Here is an 11,988-nt window from a genome sequence, read left to right on the forward strand (position 1 = left end):
TCTTTTTAACAATGTAGCAGTGTTATTGATCAAGATTTGCGCAGGTAACAGACTGCGCTGCGGAACGGTGTTCATGTGTATCGCCGCAGTGAAGTCTATGTCGGAAGCCAAGGAGGAAAACACTTTAGGCACCTGAAACTCATATATGGGTACCGAATTTCATGCATCATGAGGCCAACAAAGGACAACTGAATTCTGAATAATTTGTTATTTTATTCAGAGTGCTTTGTGGGAACCAGAGTACAAGTGGCACGTGTAAGTCCTAAAGGGACATTCACAATTGAACTTGACGAGTTGCCAGCGTGCTTACTGGCTTGCTTGAAAGCTGGCTTCCAAATTATTTCAGTCGTGTCTAAAGCGAATGAATTTGTCGTGGGTGTATCTTCGTCCAAGGGTGCGAACCTCGCCTATTCTCTGTGATAATAGTTTAGAGCTGCTTCCGACATTCAGCGTATTTTCATAGTGCCCCACCAGTAACTAAAACACTATTACACAAGACTTTTTTCCTGGTTTTAAAACTGACCGACCATTAAAGAACCGTGATCTAGAAAATTTGGTTTACCCCAGCGGTGGTCAGCTCTGCTACGCACAGCCGCGTAATGTTTTTTGGAAAGACTCGCTAACCGCAGATTTACCGCCGTTGCAATCCTGCGATTTCGCCACAGTCCTGTTTGCGAGGCCCAATTTGGAGTTGGTTTTTCTGGTCCGTTTGGTAGACGAGCCTACGCGAGTGAAACTTACCGTTGTGTGCTTTTAGAGGAAGGCGGGGAGAACGTCAGAAGTATTACCCATGGTCATGTCTCGGCAGGTATTTTTTTCTTTCTTTTCGCTTCCCAGCGTCCCGGCTTGAATGGAACACGATTACCAGTATTTTTGGGGTAAGGGAGCATAAACACGCTAGCAGCTTTTGGACCACATGGCATCCCCCCGTTCACTGTAAAAAAAGAAGAAATGAACGAAACGTAATCGACAAACGAAGGCCTGAGTAGGGCCTATACCACGCAGTGACAGAAATGGAGAAGGGAAAAACGGTATTTTTCCTTTTTTTTAGAGCGGACAGGAACAATAAACGGCGTAACAAAGGAAAGCCACAGTAACTAGCATGCGACTAGATTTTGTCCGTGATTCGCCCGTGTACAAAAATGATGAACGAAAGAACTTCAGTAGCGGCTGCGTAACAGCGAAGCTTTGTCTACGAGTGTAGAGGTTGAGGAGGTTAGCTTTACCGAGAGAGAGTGCGTAAAGGCTATGAGATTTTTTTTTTTTTTTTACAACGAAGCATGGCTGCTATATTTTGTAAAGACGAGCAATATGACCTCGCATATGCACCGGGCTTGTTTATTTCAAATGTGCAACAGATGTCAGGGGCCGGTTGAGGCACTTTTATGCAGCCTATTCCTATCAATTCTGACACAGCTTGATACGCTTCCCAGCACCAAAACCTCGTCTAAATGACGTGACAATATTCGCACGGCAACCTAAGTTACCTGCGCATTTTTTAGACGGTATTTTCTCATTGGCAGTCTGGACAGACGAGAGCTCGCTACATTTGGTCGCATTACATCATTTGACAAGAAACCAGGAAAAGGTTGCCATTGTGCTTCGCACAACAGCCAAAAAAAAAAATAACACCGCGCAGCGATAGTATAGTGTCTACCAGCTATCGATGCTTGTGCACACCGTTATCAGGATTTCCAAAGGTAAAATTTTCGTTTGCTGAATGGCATTCTCGCTGCTTGCGCATACAACACGCCTACTCAAAAGGTGGCGCCGATTTGATGGAGCGGTATCCGCCAACATTGTGCGGTACACATGCGCCATCAGCAGGCGACTAGGGAGGTACTGCTACAAAGCCCATTATTTTCAATCTTGTGCACTGGCGAGGGGAGTCATGTTTTTCAAGCACAGAGCATTGTTCTGGGCGTATAGCTACATTCCAGTCGGGGCGGGACTGGTGCAGGCTGATCACGAATCTCACATCTCTTGCTCGGAAATAACATTAGGCCGGAGAGGTCGTTTACAGAATAAATAGGGAACCTGCCTGCCCGACCGAAAAGTGTATATGCCCCTACATTATATATTCGAGCAAATTCCATCAACGCACACAACTGTTACGCATTAGGAGGAACCAAAAAAAGGCAATATTTCAAAAGCATAACAGGGGCGGCAAGAAAGGACGATCTATATTTAATGCTGTAAACTCGCTTAAGCATGACAGCAGTCATTAAAATGAGAAAAACGCCCATTGTTATTAATTGTGAATGGAAATGGGAAGGTCACGACACATTTTATTTTTCTGATTGTAGGACACGGGGAAAACTTAACGTTAAAGGGTATCAAGTTTAACGAGCAGCGATCGATGTCGCTGGTCGTATTATTGTCTATCTTTATGCGTTCGTTCACCCGCCTTGCGCAAAAGCCCCTTTGAAATTACACATAGTGGCAACATAATGTGAATGACAGCTTTGAGGCTTTAACCCTGCTCATAAAGTTTTCTCGTATGAAAGGCCGGAGAAAACCCGCATGAAGTTCGGTTTTCTTTCTGTCTTAAGTAGATTCATAGAGAAACAGTGGCTGGTATATTTGTCATTTTTTTAAATGTGAAGTTTGCTTTACTAAAGGCAACATGCTCATGACATAATCACTCTCCGCACAAACTGCTTCCCCTCATAAGCATAGGATACTATATTACGATACAAGCATCAAGATTTATACCGGGTGTCAGCAGCACGAAGAGCAATAATATCACGCTGAGATTCCTGGGCTCCATATAAAGCCTGGTGCGGATATCATATTTAACTTTGAGCGAAAAAGTTTCAAATACTTAAGGCTCCTTCGCGCCAGCGGTGGCTACTTTTTCAAACGCAGGTCTCAGTTTTCCACTTTTGAAAGTTCATTAAAAACAACGCACGGAAAAAACATTTCAGTTGATGGAAGGATCTTGTGATGCTCCATTGGCAAACCGCCAACTTGGGGCACTTCAGCTGAGTGGCGAGGCGTGCTAAGGTGGCATAAACTGAAATTGTTTCAAACTGAGCACGCTTTGAAACAGGAACCGCAGCCGTAGTTTTTGGGAAAGCTTCATATTTGCCGTCCCAGTTTGTGTTCGCTCTCCTCAATGCGCTACAGGCTTCCCGTGTCCTGTTTCCGCCGCCTTGCTTAATGCACACAAAGCACAACATACACGTAATGCGAAATTTTGTGCGCCAGTAGCCGCTACATTCTCCAAGAATTTGACAACATGAGCTCTATTATCTGTTCTTTTTGAAGGTCTTTCTCGCTCTCTCTCTGGCACAGCCACATAAGCACCGCAAGGACACCCCTTGCCTCGATAGCAATAAACTAAGTGATTTATGTCGGAATAAGGAACAAGTTCGACGTTCTACTTAAAAAAAAATGCTGCTGAATATAAACTTTGCAAATGTGAACAACAGCTTCATTCGAAAGAGGACAAGAAGTAAAAGTTGTGAAAGTTCATAGCGTAGTTATCCATATGCCAATGCGCTCTGAAGCTGCAGACCAGGGCAACGAGCAGCGCAAGCTTCTATGGTATATTTCCAATATTTAAAGCCCATAGCCATGGGATAATTTGCAGCTTTCTATTGATATTGGGGCCTTTTTACTTGTCGCTTAATAGATTTAAGATGTTAATACGGAACGCTTGGTGTAGCTCTCTAAACTCGCAGATTGAACTCTTAAATTTGGACTCAGGAATAGCGGCTGAGTTATACGTGAAGCATGCGTGCTTTTTCCGGAATACATTGGCTTCTCTCCTGTTTATTGAGTCATGAAGGAGCGCGCTTTCAAAAAAATGTTCTCAGCTCACCACCTGACTTAAACTGCAGTACAGCTCTCCCCTTGTATGTGCGCGAATTTGCTTAGTAAGTGGAGCCACGGCCGGCTGACTTTGACGGAGCTGCAGTAATTATGAACGCTTACGAGTAGCCGTATGCTCGAAAGCCACCCGTGTCTGGCGCGCTCAGTTGACTGCCAAAAAAAGTCCCGCAGAACAAAGCAGCCTTTTAAATATTTTGTTAAATACACTGTTTGTACTGACCTTCATGTTCTTCTGTCTGATTATTCTTAAAAATGACTACCGTATTGAAGCTACAGGGCAATTAATCGAATAAAATATAGAAAATGATATTAGGGGGTAATCGATGACTATGACAACTACAAAAAGCAATTCATTCTTACTACTTGAATCAGTATGTTTTGAAATGTAGATTACAATTCTGCATCCAGCCACTTCGTGTTAATTTTTCAGACACTAAGCTGCTGGTGTCCATAGTATCATCACCGACGTCTGATATTGAAGTTTCGATGTTATCAAACTTATTTTACCTTAAAGAACTGGCATGAACAAACATAGCTCGAAGAAGACCGAGGAAATTCTTACATTGCATTGAAAAATGGAACTAAAGATTTCCAAAGTGTAAGTTTGCAAAAACAGCGTCACAATAACCGGAGAAATTTGAAACAGAGATCAGCAGAGCCCAAGAAACCGACAAAAACAAAAAGTTTATACATATAAATACCGGATACGACTCTTAATCTCGTCCTTATGGTTATGACGCGTTAGCAATAATGGTTTCATACCTATATATGTAGAACTGATGATTCCCTACTTTACACAGCACTCAGAGCACTTCCTTATAGCACTTTTGGCGCAGTGGTGCAGCGGTTAAGCGTAGCGCCACTGTCCCACGGTAGCAGGTGCTGCCACCGGTGGGACCTTTAAGACTAAGGTTTTTCTTTCAGAGCAACCTCTCATGACAGTCATTAATTTAACTGCCGCCTGCCACGGCCGGCAGTTTGCTCAATGCCCTTTGAGCTACTTAGGATAACGTGACCTAGGTAGCGAAATGGACCTGTAAGGTGCTCCTCTGGAGATTTTACGTGTCTTTCTAGGTCACGGACAATACACTGGTTTTTCTGTGGCAGGGGACCCTCTAACTTGTCCCGCTGAAACCAGCGGTACAAATAAATTATTAAGATAAGAGCAATTTTGAAATGAGGGAAATCTAGAACGCTTGCTAGCGAAAACTGATTCTTCCTTCTTACTTATTTCTTTGACGGTGTCCTAGGTGGTCGCCGAAGCATCTCCCCTGCTTCCAGTTAACTCAAAGCACCGTTCTGTTCCCCTTATAGCTTCACGACGTTAACCACTTCCACTCTGACTTGTTTTAGCAGCCGGGTTGCGGTGACCTTTTCCATAATTGAGCTGTCCCAGCTCAACTGCAACATATGCCATTTGGCTCAATTCATGAAAGGTTTGGTTTGGTTTATGGGGTTTTAACGTCCCAAAGCGACTAAGGCTATGGAGCACACCGAACTTTTAGAGGACCCGTCTGAATACCATTAGGTTTTTTTTTTCGGACCTCGCTTTACTTGGAACTCAATTGTTCATCCTCCGCCCCTGCGCACTTCTGCCCACTTTAAGTTTTATGCTTTGCCCTCTCCATCTTGCCTGTGGAAAGCATGCTCTGCTTATGGCTCAGATAACTAATGTTTCTTCTTCGTTAGCAGAAAACCACTGTTGATGTCTTTCTTGCTCTCCATGCGCAATGCTTTCGACATCGTGTCTGTCGTAATTCTGTCGTTATTGGGAAATGGATGACGTGAAAATTAGAAGTATGCCGTGATGGCACCTTGACGTGAGGATGAGCGTTAGAGAAAAACGTGCCCACATGGGACGAGCAACGCTGCCGGATGACATTTGCGGGCGGTGCGCGTTCCCGCTTCCTAATGAGGCAGCGCAGCGGGCCTCGGGCACGGACTGCGCAACGCTATGCCGGGAGGGGGCTAGCGGGCCGACAGCGCCGCTTTCCGACCGGCGAGTCCTACAGTCGCAATCAGGCGAATCACGAAAGCCGAAAATAACTGAAATACCTCGGGGTCCATGAGCTGGGTTGCATAGGACGCGCCGGCATCTGTGGCTCCTGGTGCCACGCATATTTCGGCTCTGGAATACGCAACAATTGCGGGGATGGACACCTTGCGCTATGGAACCTCACTGGAGTTGGACTGAATTATTATCTCAGAGCAATTAATTGTCGCATCAGAAATACAAAGCACTGAAGCCTATATGCTCTTTGGCTCGTCATATTTAGCTGGTTTTTCAAAACTTTTCAACAGTATTCCATTATTGCAAGAAGCCTCAAGAACACTTCCGCTGGTGGTTATTAATTATTGGTTGATTTTTCGGTTATATGGCATGGCAAGAGTGGCTTTTAAAGCAACAGGTGTTTGAACGTCGTTCACCGAAATCACGGTGTCGTCTCCTGCGCTGTCCGCTTTTGCCGCATCCTCACAAATCTAGCCTTCAGCTCCTCACCCTTTACAGCCCATGCCAGCTTAAAGCGGTCGTATGCAACGCCGCTGTCTTCCTCGTTGCGACTGTTTTGCCGAATGCCGGCCTAATTTGAACGTATAAGCCACCGCACTGAAAGTACGGACGCATAGACGCACGCATGAATCACCGTGGTCCTTGATGCTCCTCAGACGCCTCTAGCTCGCCTACCTTACGCAGCGTTCTCAAAACCCCAACTGCCATTAGAACTTTGTACCAACCTAGCTGTCGCTGCAATTCGCATTCCCAGAAGATGGAATGTGCGAGGATTTTTATTTTATTTTCAAAACTTTGATCATGTGTCTATTAGTTCACGGATTCGTTCTGTTCTTCCTTAGGCAAAATTTCAGTCAAGGTGCTGTGGCCACGTTAGTTTCCATCCTTTAGTTCAAGTATGTTTGCATTTTAATGTAGAGGTACTGTCACTGAGACGACCCATGCACAGGGTTCGAGCGATCTTAAATTTTGGGAAAATTTTTTCAGGCATTTATACGATAAATGCACTGCCAATGTTCAGATGAGGGCTGTAACAATAAAAAACACTGAATTTGGACTCAAAGGTTTGCAGACCCCCCGCTGTTTTAATCCACCAAAAGTAAAAATACTTATTTCATTTGTAAACGTTAATCAAGGGATATTTTAAATGATTTGAAGACTGAATGAACATGATGCGAACTCGAAATGTAGTCAGAGAAGCAAGATGCAAATTATTTGTGTACCATATAAAGATAAAACCTAAAATGTGTAATATCAGAGCGCCGTTGAGAATAGGCAATGTTAATGAATGAGAGGAAAAGAAACACGCGATTATTCTCACAAATACGGCTTTAGAGCCGACGTGTAGCCGTGTTTTTACTTCTGAAAAGTAAACAGCGCAGGCTGAGAAGTAGTGGTGAAAACTGTAAAAGCTAAGAGGAAAAAAAAAAGAAGAGGTTGAAACAGCGTATAATAAAAGCATGCATTAAATCCTCTGAGAGCAAGGTCTGTTGCTGGGCGAGTTGGTTTGAGAGCCCAAGGAAACTGCGTCCAAGCACCTTTTTTACGGTCGAGAAAATATACCTCAGCGGTCGCAAGCTGCGCCATTCTTCAGTCTAATTGAAATTTTTATGAGGTTGATTACTGACCTTTTTTTATTGTAGAACATTGCTGTTGTATTAACCTTCTCATATTCGATATAAAGGAATACTACATTTATGAACGGCGTTTTAATGGTGCGACTCTGCATTTAACGACCCACATATTTGTATATTTTTTTAAATCAGAAAAATTTCCTTTTAGCAATCTAGATACCCTTCTGCTTTTCTGGTGAATCTGGGTCCTTTTCTACTTATGGCGGCACGTGGAAGGTAGAAACTTTTGCATCTTTTTTTTTCTTTCTACAATAATGGACTCTTCTTTGTTGCGAGGTCACCTGCGGAGGCCATCTAAATTTGAAAAATTACTAAAGGCGTAAAAGATAAGGAACTATGAAGTATTAGTGCCATGATTTTACGATCGCAATTGGGGACGCCTATGTATAATGCCAGCAGATCACGGCTTTGTCGCCAGTGGAGTTGCGCTAAACAGTGGAAACAGTTTAAGCTATTAGGACATTGACACTATAATGCGCAGGTTACTGTGGAATACCCAGCACAAGGGCTGGGATCCTAAAAGCCCTACCTATAAAAGCGCTGTGTAAAAGTGCAGTAAAAGCCCTACCAAAGGTCTCATCGGGGACACTCGTAGTGGGGTGGGCACCCTCGAATATTTTCAAGAGGCACTCCTGGATCAAAAGAAAATGAAAAGTGGCATATCGGACCAAGAACTGCTAAGTAATAGTTTTAGGAGACCGAGGTAACACAGCGTGGAGAACAGGACTATCTCGAATGAATCATATCCTAGTTCTGATGAAGTCAAGGAAAAGAACTTGGTCGGGGCGCGTAATGCTAGCAACGGATCGCACACAATCGGCTAGGGTAAGGGCCCAGAGGCCAATGGAAGAGAGCGTAGCCAGGGTGGAAGAGGGTTGGTCAGGTGATCAGATCAGGGTAGAAAATGAACTTGGAGGGATTCTTGTGGCCGAGATTGACAAGTTTGGTCACAGGTTCATTCGAAGAAGGTTCCTTCGCAGCTGACGTCACCTGTATGGTGATATGATGTCATGTCCGTATTAAGAACCTGAGCATTAAAGTTTAGAAAAAGCAGCCGAAGTGCTGCATATGCGAAGACCCAGCCTCGGCGTGCAGTGGCGCCCTGTGGATGACCTGAAAGTCGGGTTATGACTACTAACTGCAAAACTAGAACTTTTAAAAGAGTAAAAGTTGGTAAAAACTTGTGAAATATTATGTTTCAATACGATTTGCCGGGATAGTTGGTTCGTACTGATGAAGGGTATAACTTTACAAAAGGGTTAGGACAATACGAAGGAGCACACACGACACTTAGCCAAAGTGTTTCCAAATGAAGTGTCCATCAAGTGCTTCACCCATGCATTCTTTGCAAAGCATTTTTTCACTTTTTTGAGTGTTAGTGGCAGTCCAGTTAAAACGTCACTTGAGACTGTTAATGACTTGTGATCTTGAAGATGGCAAGCTTACAGAGAATATTCCCTGGATAACATATTTGGCAGCTTAAAAGAGACTACCAGAGGGAGCTTAAATAGGCCTTGCGCTTCCTTGAGCAATAAAGTTGACAGTTTGCGCTTCTAAGTATCGTGTGTGTTCTTTTATGTTTTTCTAACCCTATCCTGCAGTTACTCCTTCTAATATTTTGGAAGAATTTGTGGACTTTACTAGCATAGTTTTCAGCAAAAGTTAATCTTCAGTGGAGGGCCTTCAGAGATTTCTTGAAGTTCGTTTACTCAGTGAACTTAAGTGAATAAGTTGTTTCAGATCATAAAAACAAGAAACCGTAATTCAAGCATACTAGATTTACCAATTGCTAGTATTTTATAAGTTGCGTGGAATTGATTGTGGCGGGTATGAGGTCACGTAATGAATCCACTGAAAACATGGTTTTATTGAAAACTGAAGTGGTGTCCAATATTTTTACAGTATCATTGCACGATCAAAGCAGTGTCTTATTATCACGTGAAACTCGACTACAGGGAATCTTACAGGACATCCTCTTTTGCAGATATCACCAAAATATTTATAAGTATTTTTCTAGTGCATTCATGACATTAATCTATGGGAATAACTTGCAACGATGCCAAGTACGCAACATAGGAAAAACAAAATCAGAATGAATTGCCCTTAAGCGAGTAAAAAGCTCAGATTCTCAGGCAGATCCCCATCGACAGAACAAAATCGAAATTAGTCATTCTAAGCTGCTCAGGCTCCTTTCATCACCAAAGCGGTTCGCTCCGAAGCCATTTTAAGGGGAAGTAAGGAGGAGACTCCGAGGCTTGAAGTTCTGAACAAGAGAAACGCCGGCGCGTTTTAGAGGCGAGTCAGGGGCCAAGTATCGATTCCCTATCGACTCTCATGGGGGGTCCTGATCACAGGAATGCAGATCACAGGAATGCTTGGTCGCTCTGCAGCTTGTTCACTGATCGAAACATGCAAAATACCCGGGAAACCTAAACACTCGAAGGCGTCGCGCAATAAATGACACCTTGCCGTAGCCTGACATCGAATGCGTACCTCCCGATTGCGAGAAGCCAAGGGAAATACCACGATGCTATCTCCTAAATTTTCGTCAGAACTTTCTCGGCTCAGTCTCTTTTTTTTATCTTCAAGCGGAAACAGGCGCACTGCGCCTGTGAAGTCTAGTTGTTCAAGTCTAGTAGAATTGTCTAGGAACTTTCTTTTTATTTTTTTTTCTCTAGATGATGCCGTGCGTTACAAGCGTAATGATTTCCCCGATGGTGGAAGATACATTGCGCCACTCTGGTTCGCTCTCAGAAACGAAAAACAAGATAGACGCAGTCATTGAGCAACGCGAGCTAACAGGAAATTAAAGCTGTTGCCAAAAATAAAGATGAGAGGTGTGATTTCCTATGTACTTGCGCGAGACAAGGCTTTCCTAATTTTGCTGCATGGTGGGGGTTAGTTTTTACCTTACGTTCCCCTGTCACTGTAAAGTGCGCCGATCAAAGATAGGATAGGAAGGGTTAAAAAGAAATCCTTTGACCTGGATTCACACAAGAGGTAAAATATACAAAGGCGTTAGATTCACGTGTTGCGCACAATCATGGAAAGTAATATGACACACAGCAGTTGCTTCTACGCACCCAGTCCTAGTTGCACATTTGCCATGTCAATGGAATACCCTTTCTCGACATGTATTACTTATGAATTGTCCAGTTAAAACATTTTTGCTTGGGAAGGGTGGTCTATAGTATAAGCCCGCGGCCAGGTACGTCCCAACGCTACAAAATGCGCTATGTTACAGTCAAATATAGAAATTATTATTGCGGCGACTCCATAGACTGAGTAGTCCTAAGGCTGGGTCACGTAAGGAAGAGACCTGCCTGGCGTCTAAAGGTTTGCAATTAGCTACACGAAGGTCATTTGTTCTGCTTCACGTGTACTGCCGAGGACTCCAACCAGAGGGGAGTCAGCGTGTGGGAAGAATGTATAATTTTGGAGGAAATCCTAGAGAACAAGGATAGGAGAAACGCAGAATATGCGCAATAAGATCGTGGAACCTTTTAACATGCCCGCTTCTTTGTTGTTGCGAACAGAGTCGCTCGGCGATGACAATTTCTTTTTGGCACTGGCCACATAACCTAATTAAGAGATAGGATCTTCCATACAAAGTCTATGCTGCAACAGTAGCCGCCAATTGTTTTGAAATCTTTCCAGGATTTCTTTCAGACACATTTATTTCAGGCGTTCATGGTGGTCAGGAGGCATATGAACAATATCCAAACAGAAGGCAAAGGCACATATATGCGGTTTAGTCCGAAGTCCGGCACTGCTTTATGCTAGAGCGGGATCGCTGTCGCCGTGACCGCTGTGTACCGGCCATAAAAGATGGATAGGGTGGAACAGGTTGTCTAAAAATGGAGCTGTTAGGTTTGTGATATACCTGGAAGGTTACTAAAATAAAAATTGAAAAAAATCAGACACCGAAAGAGATAGGCGCACACATATGCATTCCAGATTATAAATAGAAACGCAGGTAACTATTAACGGCGCTCTGCGGTGATTCTGAGTAGGTATCACTCAACCAGGACCTTCAACGCGCAGCGTACAAAACGTCGAAGACATGCGGCAAGCTCGCCGAGCCGAAAAGCAAGTTGAGCATTTGTTGGCGGAGCAAGAGTGCACATCTGCCGCCACTGAACACGTAAGGGAGAGGATGACTTTAACTCAGAGATCCTTTATGGAGGCGGATGTAAAGAATTGTGTGCCGGGTCGTGCAAAGCGTAACGCAAGTCTAATGCTACGCATTTCTGTAGCACCGGAAACAAAACATCTGTGAATTTTTTTTTATGTTGTCGACGGCATGGGGCGTGTTTTTAGCCTTGAGTGAACTACTGATTGTCATGAGATCAGTGAGTTGGGCCTGTTGGTTCAAGACCATGTTGGTAGCAGCGCGTAGGTTGTTTGGTCTCCTAGTGTTCGGAGCTATACGGCAACGTCTGTGCCTTTAGGCACACCAGCGTGATCTAAACAAGCGCGTTGAACTGACAGCAGACGAAAGCTCAA

The sequence above is a fragment of the Amblyomma mixtum genome, chromosome 1 (genome assembly GCF_055824585.1).
Source record: "Amblyomma mixtum isolate Tamu chromosome 1, ASM5582458v1, whole genome shotgun sequence".
Classification (NCBI taxonomy): domain Eukaryota; kingdom Metazoa; phylum Arthropoda; class Arachnida; order Ixodida; family Ixodidae; genus Amblyomma; species Amblyomma mixtum.